Source organism: Bos javanicus, chromosome 1 (genome assembly GCF_032452875.1).
Source record: "Bos javanicus breed banteng chromosome 1, ARS-OSU_banteng_1.0, whole genome shotgun sequence".
Lineage (NCBI taxonomy): Eukaryota > Metazoa > Chordata > Mammalia > Artiodactyla > Bovidae > Bos > Bos javanicus.
In genome coordinates, this window is record NC_083868.1 from 119,983,359 (window position 1) to 120,000,156 (window position 16,798).

General features: G+C 40.4%; 1 pseudogene; it reads right to left on the minus strand.

Moving 5' to 3' along the window:
- On the minus strand, positions 1-5,029 carry LOC133252866 (tigger transposable element-derived protein 1-like; annotated as a pseudogene).
- Positions 5,030-16,798: the final 11,769 nt, after the last annotated feature.

Genomic DNA, 16,798 nt, shown 5'->3' on the forward strand with positions numbered 1-16,798 from the left:
ATCACTTGAGACTTCACAGAGTCAAAATCTTCTTGCTAATAAAGGGGTTTGCTTCAGAGCTGATGGCTGCTGACTGATCAGGGTGGTAGTAGCATCCTGAAGGCTGGGGCAGCTGTGGCACTTTCTTAAAACAAAATATAAGATTTGCTGCATTGACTGACTCTTCCTTTCACAAACTATTTCTCTGTAGCACGCAATGCTATTTGATATCATTTTACCCACAGTAGAATTACTTGCATAATTGTCAATCCTCTCCAACTCTGCCACTGCCACATGTAATATTCTAAATCTTTGGTTATCATTTCAACAATCTACACAGCATCTTTACTAGGCATAGTTTCCATCACAAGAGACTGCATTCTTTGTTCATGTATAACAAGCAACTCCTCATCCTTTAAAGTTTTACCATGAGATCACAGTGATTCAAACACATCTTCAGGCTCCACTTCTAATTCTAGTCCTATTTCTACCATGTATTCAGTTACAGCCTCCACTGAAGCCTTAAACCCCTTAAAGTTATCCATGATGGTTGGAATCAACTTCTTTCAAACTCCTCTTATTGTTGATAATTTTGATTCCTTCCCATGAGTCACAAAAGTTGTTTGGTTTTTTTTTAATGAAGTTTCTTAATAGAATCTAGAATGGTGAATCATTTCCAAATTTCCAGTGACTTTGTTCAGATCCATCACAGTGATCAGTATCTTTGATAGCTAGAGCCTCAAAAATGTATTTCTTAAACAGTAAGACTTAGAAGTTGAAAATGCTCCTTCATCTATGTGCTGCAGGATGGATGTTGTGTTAGCAGGCATGAAAACATTAAGCTCATTGTACACCTCCATGAGAGCTCTTGGGTAACCAGGTTCATTCTCAATGGACAGTGATATTTTGAAAAGAATGTTTTTTTCTCAACAGTGGGCTTAAAGTATCCAATAAACTATGTTATAAACAGGTGTCCTACACCAAAGCTTTGTTGGGTGTAGAGCACAGGCAGAGTAGATTTAGCATAGTTCTTAAGGAGCCTTGCATTTTCAAAGTGGTAAATGAACACTGGCTTCAACTTAAAGTCACCAGCTGCCTTAGTCCCTAACAAGAGAGCCAGCCTGTCCTTTGAAGCTTTGAGGCAGGCATTGATTTCTATTCTCGAGATATGAAAAGTCCTAGAAGACATATTTTTCCAGTAAAATGCTGTTTGATCCATATGGAAAATCTGTTGTTTAGTGTAGTCACCTTCATTCATTATCTTAGTTAGATCTTCTAGAGAACTTACTGCAGTTTCTACAATATCGCTTGCTGCTTCGCCTTGCACTTTTCTGTTATGGAGAAAGCTTCTTTCCTTAAACCTCATGAACCAACCTTTGCTAGCCTCAAACTTTTCTTCTGCAGCTCCCTTACCTCTCTCAGCCCTCACAGATTTTAAAAGAGTTAAGTTTTGTTCTGGATTAGGCTTTGGCCTAAGGAAATGTGGTGACTGATCTTTTAAAACTCTCTACGTATCAACAATAATGCTATTTCTCTTATCATCTGTGTGTTCACTGGAGTAGCACTTTTAATTTCCTTCAAGAAAATTTCCTTTACATTCACAATTAGCTATTTGGCACAAGAGGCCTAACTTGCAGCCTATCTCCGCTTTCAATGTGTCTTCCTCACTAAGCTTAATCATTTCTAGCTTTTGATTAAAGTGAGAGATGTGCAACTATCTTTTTCACTTAAAGTCTATTTTAAGGTTATTAATTGAGCTAATTTCAGTATTGTTGTGTCTCAGGAAATAGGCAGGTTCAAGGAGAAGGAGAGTGAGACACAATAGCTGGTCAATGGAGCAATCAGAGCACATATAACATTTATTGATTAAGTTTGCTATCTTACATGGGCACAGTTTTTGGCAGCCCAAAACAGTTACAATATCAAAGGTCACTTATCACACACAGATCACCATAACACATACAGTAAAAATGAAAAGCCTTGAAATGTTATGAAAATTACCAAATAAGACACAGAGACAGGAAGTGAGCAAATACTGTTGGGAAAATAGTGCCATTGACTTGGTGGAGGCAGGCTTGCCACAAACCTTCACTTTTTAAAAAATATATTTTTTGCAAAGCTCAGTGAAGTGAAACCCAATGAAACAAGGCTTTAGTAATTCAACAAATATACAATGAGCAAATATTAAAAAGTGCCTAGCACAGAGCAAGAACAATAACAACAAAAATAGTCTCTTCTCTTCTATTAAAATTAAGTTGAAACATTGTAAGTACTCTCTTTTTCCTATAGTTTATTCTAGTGCTTTCATCCCTTTATATGAATTGTAAAACTATGGGACATCTCATGAAACAGTTTCTAAATCTGGATATTCGACCAATGCCTCACAGCTTCATGGCAAAAAAGACACAGAGAACAGTGAAAGAAGACATGAAGGACAAGGAGTGAAAAAAAAGTTATAGTGGTAATAAATTTGTTACTGTCTCATCAGTAAGTCCTGTCTGACTCTTTTCAACTCCATGAACTGCACAACCCACCCCCCAGGCTCTTCTATCCATGGAATTTCCCAGGCAAGAATACTGGAGTGGGTTGTCGTTTCCTTCTCCAGGAGATCCTCCCTACTGAGAGAAATCTACTCTGCAAATCCACATCTGCTCCATTGCAGGTGAATTCTTCACTACTGAGCTAGCAGAGAAGCCCTGGTAGGATAGTAAAATCAGTCATTTCAGTTGCTCAGTCATGTCCGATTCTTTGCAACCCCATGGACTGCAGCACGCCAGGCTTCCCTATCCATCACCAACTCAAACTCTTGTCCATAGAGTCAGTGATGCCATCCAACCATCACATCCTCTGCCATCCCCTCTCCTCCCGCCTTCAATCTTTCCTAGCATCAGGGTCTTTTTCAACGAGTCAGTTCTTTGCATCATGTGGCCAAAGTATTGGAGTTTCAGCTTCAGCATCAGTCCCTCCAATGAATATTCAAGACTGATCTCCTTTAGGATGGACTGGTTGGCTCTCCCTGCAGTTCAAAGTACTCTCAAGAGTCTTCTCCAACACCACAGATCAAAAACATCAATTATTTCATGCTCAATTTTCTTTATAGTCCAACTCTCACATCCATACATGACTACTAGAAAAAACATCTTTGACTAGATGGACTTTTGCTGCCAAAGTAATGTCTTTGCTTTTTAATACACTGTCCAGATTAGTCACAGCTTTTCTTCCAAGGAGCAAGTGTCTTTTAATTTCATGGCTGCAGTCACCAACTGCAGTGATTTTGGAGCATTTTCCTGTTTTCACTGTTTCCCCATCTATTTGCCATGAAGTGACAGGACCAGATGCCATGATCTTAGTTTTTTGAATGTTGAACTTTAAGCCAACTTTTTCACTCTCCTCTTTCACTTTCATTAAGAGGCTCTTTAGTTCTTCTTCACTTTCTGCCATAAGGGTAGTGTCATCTGCATATCTGAGGTTATTGATATTTCTCCCAGCACTCTTGACTCCAGGCTGTGCTTCATCCAGCCCCATATTTCTCATAATGTATTATGCATATAAGTTAAATACACAGAGTGACAATATACAGCCTTGATGGACTCCTTTCCTTATTTGGAACCAGTCTGTTGTTTCATGTCCAATTTTAACTATTGCTTCTTGACCTGCATACAGATTTCTCAGGAGGCAGGTCAGGTGGTGTGGTATTCCCATCTCTTGAAGAATTTTCCACAGTTTGTTGTGATCCACACAGTCAAAGGCTTTGGCCTAGTCTATAAAGCAGAAATAGAAGTTTTTCTGGAACTCTCGCTTTTTTGATGATCCAACAGGTGTTGACAATTTGATCTATGGTTCCTCTGCCTTTTCTGAATCCAGTTTGAACATTTGGAAATTCACAGTTCATGTACTGTTGAATCCTGGCTTGGAGGATTTTGAGCAGTACTTTACTAGAGTGTGAGATGAGTGCAATTGTGCGGTAGTTTGAGCATTCTTTGGCATTGCCTTTCTTAGGGACTGGAATGAAAACAGACCTTTTCCATGCCTGTGGCCACTGATGAGTTTTCCAAATTTTTGACATACTGAGTACCACACTTTCATAGTATCATCTTTTAGGATTTGAAATAGCTCAACTGGAATTCCATCACCTCCACTAGCTTTGTTTGTAGTGATGCTTCCTAAGGCCCACTTGACTTCACATTCCAGGATGTCTGTGTCTAGGTGAGTGATCACACCATCGTGATTATCTGGGTCATGAAGATCTTTTTTGTATAGTTCTTCTGTGTATTCTTTCCACCTCTTCTTAATACCTTCTGCTTCTGTTAGGTCCATACCTTATTTGTCCTTATTGTCCCATCTTTGCAAGAAATGTTCCCTTGGTATCTCTAGTTTTCTTGAATAGCTCTCTAGTCTTTCCAATTCTATTGTTTTCCTCTATTTCTTTGCACTGATCACTGAAGAAGGCTTTCTTATCTCTCCTTGCTATTCTTTGGAACGCTGCATTTAAATGGGTCTATCGTTCCTTTTCTCCTTTGCCTTTTGCATTTTTTCTTTTCTCAGATATTTGTAAGGCCTCCTGAGACAACCATTTTGCCTTTTTCAATTTCTTGTTCTTGTGGATGGTCTTGATCACTGCCTCTTGTACAATGTCACAAACCTCTGTCCGTAGTTCTTCAACCAGTCTGTCTATCAGATCTAATCCATTGAATCTATTTGTCACTTCCACTGTATAATCGTAATGGATTTGATTTATACAGGGGCTGTGGGTGCGGTAGACCTGGGTATGGCATAAACCCTTTTGGAGGAGATCACAATTAACCCCACCACAGAGCTGCTGGAACTTACACAGGACTGGGGAAACAGACTCTTGGCGGGCACAAACAAAAGCTTGCATGCACCAGGACCCAGGAGAAAGAAGCAGTGACCCCATAAAAGGCTAACTCAGACTTGCCCATGATTGTCCAGGAGTATCTGCCAGAGCTGTGGGGAGGAGGTGGCCTGCTGCAGGGCTGGAGGCACTGAGTGCAGCACTGTGTGCATGGGATCTTTCAAAGGAGGTCGCCATTATCTTCATTCCCTCCACCACAGTTTGGCCTCAGGTCAAACAAAAGGAAAGGAACACAGCTTTGCCCATCAAGAGAAAACTGGATTAAAGATTTACTGATCATGTCCCTTCCCAATCAGAACAGGACTCAGTTTCCCCCTCAGTCAGTCTCTCCCATCAGGAAGCTTCCATAAGCCCCTTATCCTTCTCATTCAGAGGGCAGACAATGAAAACCACAATCACAGAAAACTAACCAATCTGATCACATGGCCCACAGTCTTGTCTAACTCAATGAAACTATGGCCCACCCAAGACAGACAGGTCATGTTAGAGAGTTCTGACAAAATGTGGTCGACTGGAGAAGGGAATGGCAAACCACTTCAGTATTCTTGCCTTGAGAACTCCATGAAGAGTATGAAAAGGCAAAAAGATAGGACACTAAAACTTGAACTCCACAGGTCAGTAGGTGCCCAATATGCTACTGGAGAAGAGTGGAGAAATAACTCTAGAAAGAATGAAGAAATGGAGCCAAAGTAAAAACAACACAGTTGTGGATGTGACTGGTGATAGAAGTAAAATCTGATGCTGTAAAGAACAATATTGCATAGAAACCTGGAATATTAGGTCCATGAATCAAGGCAAATTGGAAGTGGTGAAACAGGAGATGGCAAGAGTGAACATCGACATTTTAGGAATCAGTGAACTCAAATGGACTGGAATGGGTGATTTTAACTCAGATGACCATTATATCTACTACTGTGGGCAGGAATCCCTAAGAAGAAATTGAGTAGCCTACATAGTCAACAAAAGAGTCTGAAAGGCAATACTTGGATGCAATCTCAAAAATGACAGAATGATCTCTGTTCATTTCCAAGGCAAACCATTCAATATCACTATAATCCAATTCTATGCCCCAAACAATAGTGCTGAAGAAGCTGAAGTTGAACGGCTTTATGAAGGCCTACAAAACCTTCTAGAACTAACATCCAAAAAAAAGTGTCCTTTCCATTATAGGGTATTGGAATGCAAAAGTAGGAAGTCAAAAGATACCTCGTGTAACAGATAAATTTGGCCTTGGAGTACAAAACGAAGCAGGTCAAAGGCTAACAGATTTTTGCTAAGAGAACACACTGGTCATAGGAAACACCCTCTTGCAACAACACAAAAGAAGACTCTACACATGGGCAACACCAGATGGTCAATACCGAAATTAGATTGACTACATTCTTTGCAGCCAAAGATGGAGAAGCTCTATATAACAAGACTGGGAGCTGACTGTGGCTCAAATCATGAACTCCTTACTGGCAAATTCTGACTTAAATTGAAGAAATTGGACAAAACCACTAAACCATTCAGGTATGACCTAAATCAAATCCCTTTTGATTATCAGATCAGATCAGATCAGTCGCTCAGTCATGTCTGACTCTTTGCGACCTCATGAATCGCAGCATGCCAGGCCTCCCTGTCCATCACCAACTCCCGGAGTTCACTCAGACTCACATCCATCGAGTCAGTGATGCCATCCAGGCATCTCATCCTCTGTCGTCCCCTTCTTCTCCTGACCCCAATCCCTCCCAGCATCAGAGTCTTTTCCAATGAGTCAACTCTTCGCATGAGGTGGCCAAAGTACTGGAGTTTCAGCTTTAGCATCATTCCTTCCAAAGAAATCCCAGGGCTGATTCCCCTCAGAATGGACTGGTTGGATCTCCTTGCAGTCCAAGGGACTCTCAAGAGGCTTATCCAACACCACAGTTCAAAAGCATCAATTCTTCGGCACTCAGCCTTCTTCACAGTCCATCTCTCACATCCATACATGACCACTGGAAAAACCATAGCCTTGACTAGATGAACTTTTGTTGGCAAAGTAATGTCTCTGCTTTTGAATATGCTGTCTAGGTTGGTCATAACTTTCCTTCCAAGGAGTAAATGTCTTTTAATTTCATGGCTGCAGTCACCATCTGCAGTGATTTTGGAGCCCAGAAATATAAAGTCTGACACTGTTTCCACTGTTTCCCCATCTATTTCCCATGAAGTGATGGGACCGGATGCCGTGATCTTCGTTTTCTGAATGTTGAGCTTTAAGCCAACTTTTTCACTCTCCACTTTCACTTTCATCAAGAGGCTTTTTAATTCCTCTTCACTTTCTGCCATAAGGGTGGTGTCATCTGCATATCTGAGGTTATTGATATTTCTCCTGGCAATCTCGATTCCAGCTTGTGTTTCTTCCAGTCCAGCGTTTCTCATGATGTACTCTGCATATAAGTTAAATAAACAGGGTGATGATATACAGCCTTGACGTACTCCTTTTCCTATTTGGAACCAGTCTGTTGTTCCATGTCCAGTTCTAACTGTTGCTGCCTGACCTGCATACAGATTTCTCAAAAGGCAGGTCAGGTGGTCTGGTATTCCCATCTCTTGAAGAATTTTCCACAGTTTATTGTGATCCACACAGTCAAAGGCTTTGGCATAGACAATAAAGCAGAAATAGATGTTTTTCTGGAACTCTCTTGCTTTTTCCATGATCCAGCAGATGTTGGCAATTTGATCTCTGGTTCCTCTGCCCTTTCTAAAACCAGCTTGAACATCAGGAATTTCACGGTTCACGTATTGCTGAAGCCTGGCTTGGAGAATTTTGAGCATTACTTTACTAGCGTGTGAGATGAGTGCAATTGTGCGGTACTTTGAGCATTCTTTGGCATTGCCTTTCTTTGGGATTGGAATACAAACTGACCTTTTCCAGTCCTGTGGCCACTGCTGAGTTTTCCCAATTTGCTTGCATATTGAGTGCAGCACTTTCACAGCATCATCTTTCAGGATTTGGAATAGCTCAGCTAGAATTCCATCACCTCCACTAGCTTTGTTCGTAGTGATGCTTTCTAAGGCCCACTTGACTTCACATTCCAGGATGTCTGGCTCTAGGTCATTATCTGGGTCATGAAGATCTTTTCTGTACAGTTCTTCTGTGTATTCTTGCCATCTCTTCTGCTTTTGTTAGGTCCATACCATTTCTGTCCTTTATCGAGCCCATCTTTGCATGAAATATTCCTTTGGTATCTCTGATTTTCTTGAAGAGATCTCTAGTCTTTCCCATTCTGTTGTTTTCCTCTATTTCTTTGCATTGATCGCTGAAGAAGGCTTTCTTATCTCTTCTTGCTATTCTTTGGAACTCTGCATTCAGATGCTTATACCATTACTTTTCTCCTTTGCTTTTTGCTTCTCTTCTTTTCACAGCTATTTGTAAGGCCTCCCCAGACAGCCATTTTGCTTTTTTGCATTTCTTTTCCATGGGAATGGTCTTGATCCCTGTCTCCTGTACAATGTCACGAACCTCATTCCATAGTTCATCAGGCACTCTGTCTATCATATCTAGTCCCTTAAATCTATTTCTCACTTCCACTGTATAATCATAAGGGATTTGATTTAGGTCATACCTGAGTGGTCTAGTGGTTTTCCCTACTTTCTTCAATTTAAGTCTGAATTTGGCAATAAGGAGTTCATGGTCTGAGCCACAGTCAGTTCCTGGTCTTGTTTTTGCTGACTGTATAGAGCTTCTCCATCTTTGGCTGCAAAGAATATAATCAATCTGATTTCGGTGTTGACCATCTGGTGATGTCCATGTGTAGAGTCTTCTCTTGTGTTGTTGGAAGAGGCTGTTTGTTATGATCAGTGCATTTTCTTGGCAAAACTCTTTCGATTATACAGGATAGTAAAATAGAAGTACCAAAAGCAACCCAAAATCTGCTATTAACTGAGAGAACATAATGTAGGAAAATATGTGTTACAAGTATAAGCACAGCAATGCAGTTGGGTTCTATTCTCAAAACCTCAGACTTTCCATTACAAGTGATATAAGTATGCCCATATTCAAAATTTCTTCCCTGGAGCTCACATGGTAAAGAATTACCTGCAACACAGGAGACCCAGGTTCAATCTCTGGTCAGAAAGATCCTGTGGAGAAGGGAATGGCAACCCACTGCAGTATTCTTGCCTGGGAATCCCATGGACAGATCGCAATGAGTCAGACAAGACTGATTGACTTAACACACTACACTATATTCAGAAGGAGAGTTCCCCTTTTTATGTTCTCTTTTTAAAGACCATCAGTGAATCATAGGTCATATCTGATAAGATCTGCTCTTATATTTTAAAATGTGTATTTAACCAAAGAAGACTTCATTTCTCTTTTATGTGTTTGTTGGGCCCACTGACTATTGCATCTGAGAAAAATAAGGTTGTTAAAATTTCATTTCTCATAAAATACATAAATAATAAATTTGTGAATATTTTACTAGTAACCATTAAGTTCTGTTCATGAGCTTCATATAGGGTTCAATTTTTTTAAATCTTTGGACATAAGCGTAGTTCCTTTAGACAATATGCCAAACCAATTGAATTGAAAGAAATATCTTATTGACAACATTTAGATTTTTGAGGTGTAGTACTGACATCCCTGTTTTCTTGCTGGCTAATAACTGGAGGCTCTTTCTAGAGGATGCCTCCAGTTCCTCACCAATAACCCTCTATAGGCAGTTCACAAAATTGATGTTTGATTTCTTCTAAACCATTTGGAGCACATCCCTTTGATTTCCTCTTCTCTGATCAACTGGAGAAATTCTTCTTTCAAAAGTCTTCATGATTAGGTTATAATCAACAGGACCATCTCCCTTTTGCCATATTAGTTACCATAATCAATTGAGTGACATATATTCAAGACAAAATAAGCAAGTCTTTTGTTATACTTACTTCCTTTTCTTGTTTCCCTTTACTACAAAAAATACTTATATTTGGGCTTTCCTGGGATGCAGCAGTAAAGGATCCACCTGCCAGTGCAGGAGATGCAAGAGTTGTGAGTTCAATCCCTTGGTTGAGAAGGGAATGGCAACCCACTCCATCATTCTTGCCTGGAAAATTCCATGCACAGAGAAACCTAGAACCTAGGAACCATGGGGTCACAAAGAGGCAGACATGACTGAGCACACAGCACAAAGCACAATACTTACATTTACCTGTTTTGCTACTTTTTCAACTCTCATTCCAAAACAGACTTTCCAAAATACCCTTAAAAAAAAAAGTATTCTGAATGCATATATCCTATTGCCCACCAGCCATTTTATTCACAACATCTTCAAAAGCATCATGTCCAATTATGAACTTATCTCTTCCCTCCCTTTCACTTCTCTTATTTTTCTAATATCATTAATAGTGCAAACAAGTATTTTTTCTTCTAAAATAGAATCCTGAAATCACACTTGACTGTCTACACCTTTATTTCTAATTTTTAGATAGTCGTTAATTCCTGACAATCTTCCTTGGAAACATTGAACCTGGTCTCTTTTCAGATAGTCTGCCCATTTGGTGTTGGAGAAGATCTTGAGAGTCCCTTGGACTGCAAGGAGATCCAACTAGTCCATCCTAAAGGAAATCAGTCCTGAGTATTCATTGGAAGGATTGATGCTGAAGCTGAAACTCCAAAACTTTGGTGACCTGATGTGAAGAACTGACTCATTGGAAAAGACCCTGATGCTGGGAAAGATTGAAGGCAAAGAGAAGGGGACAGCAGAGGATGCTATGGTTGGATGGCATCACTGACTCTATGGACATGAGTTTAAGTAAGCTCCGGGTGTTGGTGATGGACAAGGAAGCCTGGTGTGCTGCAGTCCATGGGGTCACGAAGTGTCAGACATGACTGAGTGACTGAACTGAACTGATTAGGTTCTGGGGTATAGCATAGTGATTCAGAGTTTTTACAGATTATACTCCATTGAAAGTTATTACAAGAAATTGTCTATAATTCCCAGTGCCATACAGTATATTCTTGCTGTTTGTCTAGAGAAAGAAAAATACTGTATAATACCATTTATATGTGAAATCTAAAGAATAATACATATAAGAGTATATGCAAAACAGAAGCATATTCACAGATGTGGAAAATAAACCAGTGATTACCAAAGAAGTGAGTGAGGGAGGAGGGGCAAATTAGAGGTATGAGATCTAGAGCTATAAACCACTATGTATAAAATAGGCAAGCAACAATGTCTTCCCATTATTTTAGTTCAGTTCCTTTCACATGTGGACAGCCTGGTTTCTGTTTATCCAATGATCTGGAAATTACTTCTGTCCTCCAAAATGCTAAATCCCTAAATCAAAATGTAGAAATGCCCAAGGAATGGTTTGAGGACAGTTTTAAACTTCAAAATTCACAATACTAACATTAAAACATTTGTATAATTATAACATTTGTATAATTGATAAAGGATAAGCAGTTAAAGGACTTCCCTGGTGGCTCAGTCATAGAGAATCCACATGCCAACCCTGGAGATAAGGATTTGATCCCTGGGTCAGGAAGATCCCTTGGAGAAGGAAACGGCAATCTCCTCCAGTATTCTTGCCTGGGAAATCCCATGGACAGAGAAGCCTGACGGGCTACAATCCATGGGATCACAATAGAGTTGGACACAACTTAGACTCAACAACAAATAGCAGTCAACATATACCATTCCTTGAAATATGATTAGATCAGTCTTTAAATATCACACTATTAATATATATCTTCCAAGTTTTTGAGGTGTTTGTTTATACAATTTCTCTGCCTTTCAAAATATCAACAAAGATAGATTAAATAGATTAAACATGCTTATTATTACTGATTATAAAACCAATTCAATTCCCAATTCACCCCTAAACCTAAAATATGTAATTTGAGGGGAAAATTTATTAATTTTAATAACTTATATTGTGTCTCAGTTAAATCTTTACCATGGTAACATCCCACTTTTGATGTTTTTCCAAACCACCATCCACCCAACTCTAAGACGTATTTTATTTCAAAATTTCCTTTTACATGATCTTACCCTCCTTAGCAGGGTTTCCCTGGTGACTCAGATGGTAAAGAATCTGCCTGCAGTGTGGAAGAACTGGGTTCAATCCCTGGGTCAAGAAGATCCCCTGGAGAAGGACCCCACTCCAGTGTTCTTGCCTGGAGAACCCACTGACAGAGGAGCCTGGTGAGCTACAGTCCATGGAGTCATAAAGAGTCAGACATGACTGAGCAATGAACACTTTCACTTTTCTTTATATATAGCAGTGTGTATATGTCAGTCCCAATCTCCCAATTCATCCCTTCTTCCCTTTACCCTTGGTAATTATGTTTGTTTTCTACATCTATAGCTAGTCTGTTCTGTAGATAAGTTCACTTGTACATTTATTTAGATCCCACATGTAATATCATCTGACATTTTAATGCAATGTTTTTCAAGACTGACCACTCATTAAGTTTGATACTCATGGAAATGAACACCTGTGGTTTAAAATCGTATAACGGTTGTTTTTGTTCAGTCACTCAGTTGTGCCCAACACTTTATGACCCCATGGACTATAGCACACCAGGCTTCCCTGTCCTTCACTATCTCCCAGAGTTTGCTCAATTTCATGTCATTGAGTTGATGATGTCATCTATCCATCCCTTCCTCTGTTTCCCCCATCTCCTCCTGCCCTCAATCTTTCCCAGCATCAGGGTATTTTCAAATGAGTCAGCTCTTCACATCAGGTGGCCCAACTATTAGAGAATCAACTTCAGCATCAGTCCTTCCAATGAATATTTAGGGTTGATTCCCTTTAAGATTGACTGGCTAGATCTCATTGCTGTCCAAGGGACATTGTTAGAATTTGGAATTTTAAAGTGATTAGAACGTTAATTCAGCTTTGTTTGTATACAACTATCAGTCACTCAGTTCAGTCACAGTCATGTCCGACTCTTCGTGACCCCATGGACTGCTACAGGCCAGGCTTCCCTGTCCATCACCAACTCCTGGAGCTTACTCAAACTCATGTCCATAGAGTCAGTGATGCCATCCAACCATAGCATCCTCTGCTGTCCCCTTCTCTTTGCCTTCAATCTTTCCCAGCATCAGGGTCTTTTCCAATGAGTCAGTTCTTCACATCAGGTCACCAAAGTTTTGGAGTTTCAGCTTCAGCATCAATCCTTCCAATGAATACTCAAGACTGATTTCCTTTAGGATGGACTGGTTGGATCTCCTTGCAGTCCAAGGGACTCTCAAGATCTTCTCCAACACCAAATGGGCAGACTATCTGAAAAGAGACCAGGTTCAACTTTTCCAAGAAAGACTGTCAGGACTTAATGACTATCTAAAAATGAGAAATAAAGGTGTAGACAGTCAAGTGTGATTTCAGGAATCTATTTTAGAAGAAAAAATATTTGTTTAGCCAAAATGTTGGAGCTTCAGCTTCAACATTAGTCCTTCCAATGAACGCTCAGTACTGACCTCCTTTAGGATGAACTTGTTGGATCTCCTTGCAGTCCAAGGAACTCTCAAGAGTCTTCAACACCACAGCTCAAAAGCGTCAATTCTTCGGCATTCAACTTTCCTTTCCAACTATAAGGAAAGTCATTCATACATGACTACTGGAAAAACCATAGCTTTGATTAGATGGACAATTGCTGGAAAAGTAATATCTCTGCTTTTTAACATGTTGTCTAGATTGGTCATAGCTTTTCTTCCAAGGAGCAGTGTCTTTTAATTTCATGGCTGCAGTCACCATCTGCTGTTATTTTAAAGCCCCCCAAAATAGTCTCTCACTGTTTCCATTGTTTCCCCATCTATTTCCATGAAGTGATGGGACTGGATGCCATGATCTCAGTTTTCTGAATGGAGTTTTAAGCCAACTTTTTCACTCTCCTCTTTCACTTTCATCAAGAGGCTCTTTAGTTCTTCTTTGTCTTCTACCATAAGTGTGGTGTCATCTGCATATCTGAGGTTATTGATATTTCTCCCAGCAATCTTGACTCCAGCCTGTGCCTCATCTAGCCCTGTATTTCTCATAATGTACTCTGCATATAAGTTAAATAAGCAGGGTGACAATATACAGCCTTGATGTACTTCTTTCCTAATTTGGAACCAGTCTGCTGTCCCATGTCCAGTTCTAACTATTGCTCCCTGACCTGTATAAAATTTCTCAGGAGGCAGGTCAGGTGGTGTGTATTCTTACCTCTTGAAGAATTTTCCACAGTTTGTTGTGATCCACACAGTCAAAGGTTTTGGCCTAGTCAATAAAGCAGAAGTAGATGTTTTTCTGGAACTCTCTTGCTTTTTTGATGATCCAACAGGTGTTAGCAATTTGACCTCTGGTTCCTTTGCCTTTTCTGAATCCAGTTTGAACATCTGGAAGTTCATGGTTCACATACTGTTGAATCCTGGCTTGGAGGAATTTGAACATTACTTTGCCAGTGTGTGAGATGAGGGCAATTGTGCAGTAGTTTGAGCATTCTTTGGCATTGCCTTTCTTTGGGATTGGAATGAAAACAGACCCTTTTCCAGTCCTGTGGCCACTGCTCAGTTTTCCACATTTGCTGGCATATTGAGTGCAGCACTTTCACAGCATCATCTTTTAGGATTTGAAATAGCTCAACTGGAATTCCATCACTTTCACTAGCATTGTTCATAGTGATGCTTTCTAAGGCCCACTTGACTTCACATTCCAGGATGTCTGGCTCTAGGTGAGCGATCACACCATCGTGATTATCTGGGTCGTGAAGATCTTTTTTGTACAGTTCTTCTGTGTATTCTTGCCACCTCTTCTTAATATCTTCTGCTTCTGTTAGGTCCATACCATTTCTGTCCTTGATCGAGCCCATCTTTGCATGAAATGTTCCCTTGGCATCTCTGATTTTCTTGAAGAGATCTCTTGTCTTTTGCATTCTGTTGTTTTCCTCTATTTCTTTGCATTGATCGCTGAGGAAGGCTTTCTTATCTCTCCTTGCTATTCTTTGGAATTCTGCATTCAGATGCTTATATCTTTCCTTTTCTCCTTTGCTTTTCACTTCTCTTCTTTTCACAGCTATTTGTAAGGCCTCCCCCGACAGCCTCTTTGTGTTTTTGCATTTCCTTTCCATGGGGATGGTCTTGATCCCTGTCTCCTGGACAATGTCATGAACCTCATTCCATAGTTCATGAGGCACTTTGTCTATCAGATCTAGTCCCTTAAATCTATTTCTCACTTCCACTGTATAATCATAAGGGATTAGATTTAGGTCATATCTGAATGGTCTAGTGGTTTCCCCTACTTTCTTCAATTAAATCTGAATTTGGCAATAAGGAGTTCATGATCTGAGTCACAGTCAGCTCCTAGTCTTGTTTTTGCTGACTGTATGAAGACTCTCCATCTTTGGCTGCAAAGAATATAATCAATCTGATTTCGGTGTTGACCATCTGGTGATGTCCATGTGTAGAGTCTTCTCTTGTGTTGTTGGAAGAGGGTGTTTGCAAGACCAGTGCGTTTTCTTGGAAAAACTTTATTAGCCTTTGCCCTGCTTCATTCCGTATTCCAAGGCCAAATTTGCATGTTACCCCAGGTGTTTCTTGACTTCCTACTTTTGCATTTCAGTCCCCTATAATGAAAACGACATCTTTTTTTGGTGTTAGTTCTAAAAGGTCTTATAGGTCTTCATAGAACCGTTCAACTTCAGCTTCTTCAGCGTTTCTGGCTGGGGCATAGACTTGGATTACTGTGATATTGAATGGTTTGCCTTGGAAAGGAACAGAGATCATTCTGTCATTTTTGAGATTGCATCCAAGTATTGCATTTCAGATTCTTTTGGTGACCATGATGGCTCCTCCATTTCTTCTAAGGGATTCCTGCCCACAGTAGTAGATATAATGGTCATCTGAGTTAAATTCACCCATTCCAGTCCATTTCAGTTCGCTGATTCCTAGAATGTTGACATTCACTCTTGCCATCTCCTCTTTGACCATTTCCAATTTGCCTTGATTCATGGACCTAACATTCCAGGTTCCTATGCATAATATTGCTCTTTACAGCATCAGACCTTGCTTCTATCACCAGTCACATCCACAACTGGGTATTGTTTTTGCTTTGGCTCCATCCCTTCATTCTTTCTGGAGTTATTTCTCCACTGATCTCCAGTAGCCTATTGGGCACCTACCAACCTGGAGAGTTCCTCTTTCAGTATCCTATCATTTTGCCTTTTCACACTGTTCATGGGGTTCTCAAGGCAAGAATACTGAAGTGTTTCACCATTCCCTTTTCCAGTGGACCACAATCTGTCAGACCTCTCCACCATGACCCGCCCATCTTGGGTTGCCCCATGGGCATGGCTTAGTTTCATTGAGTTAGAGAAGGCTGTGGTCCTAGTGTGATTAGATTGACTAGTTTTCTGTGAGTATGGTTTCAGTGTGTCTGCCCTCTGATGCCCTCTTGCAACACCTACTGCCTTACTTGGGTTTCTCTTACCTTGGGCGTGGGGTATCTCTTCACAGCTGCTCCAGCAAAGCACAGCCGCTGCTCCTTACCTTGGTCGAGGGGTATCTCCTCACCGCCTCTCCTCCTGCCCTTGAATGTGGAGTAGCTCCTCTCGGCCCTCCAGTGCCCTCGTAGCCACCGCTGCTTGGAATGGTGTATCTTTCCTTTTCTCCTGTGCCTTTGGCTTCTCTTCTTTTCTCAGCTGTTTGTAAGACCTCCTCAGACAATCATTTTGCCTTTTTGCATTTCTTGTGGATGGTCTAGACCACTGTCTCTTGTCACCAACTTCTGTTATTATTTCTTCAGGCACTCTGTCTATCAGATCTAATCCCTTGAATCTATTTGTCACTTCCACTGTATAATCATAAGGGATTTGATTTAGGTCATATCTGAATGGTCTCGTGGTTTTCCCTCCTTTCTTCAATTTAAGTCTGAATTTTGCAGTAAGGAGTTCATGATCTGAGCCTCAGTCAGCCCCTGGTCTTGTTTTTGCTGACTGTATAGAGCTTCTCT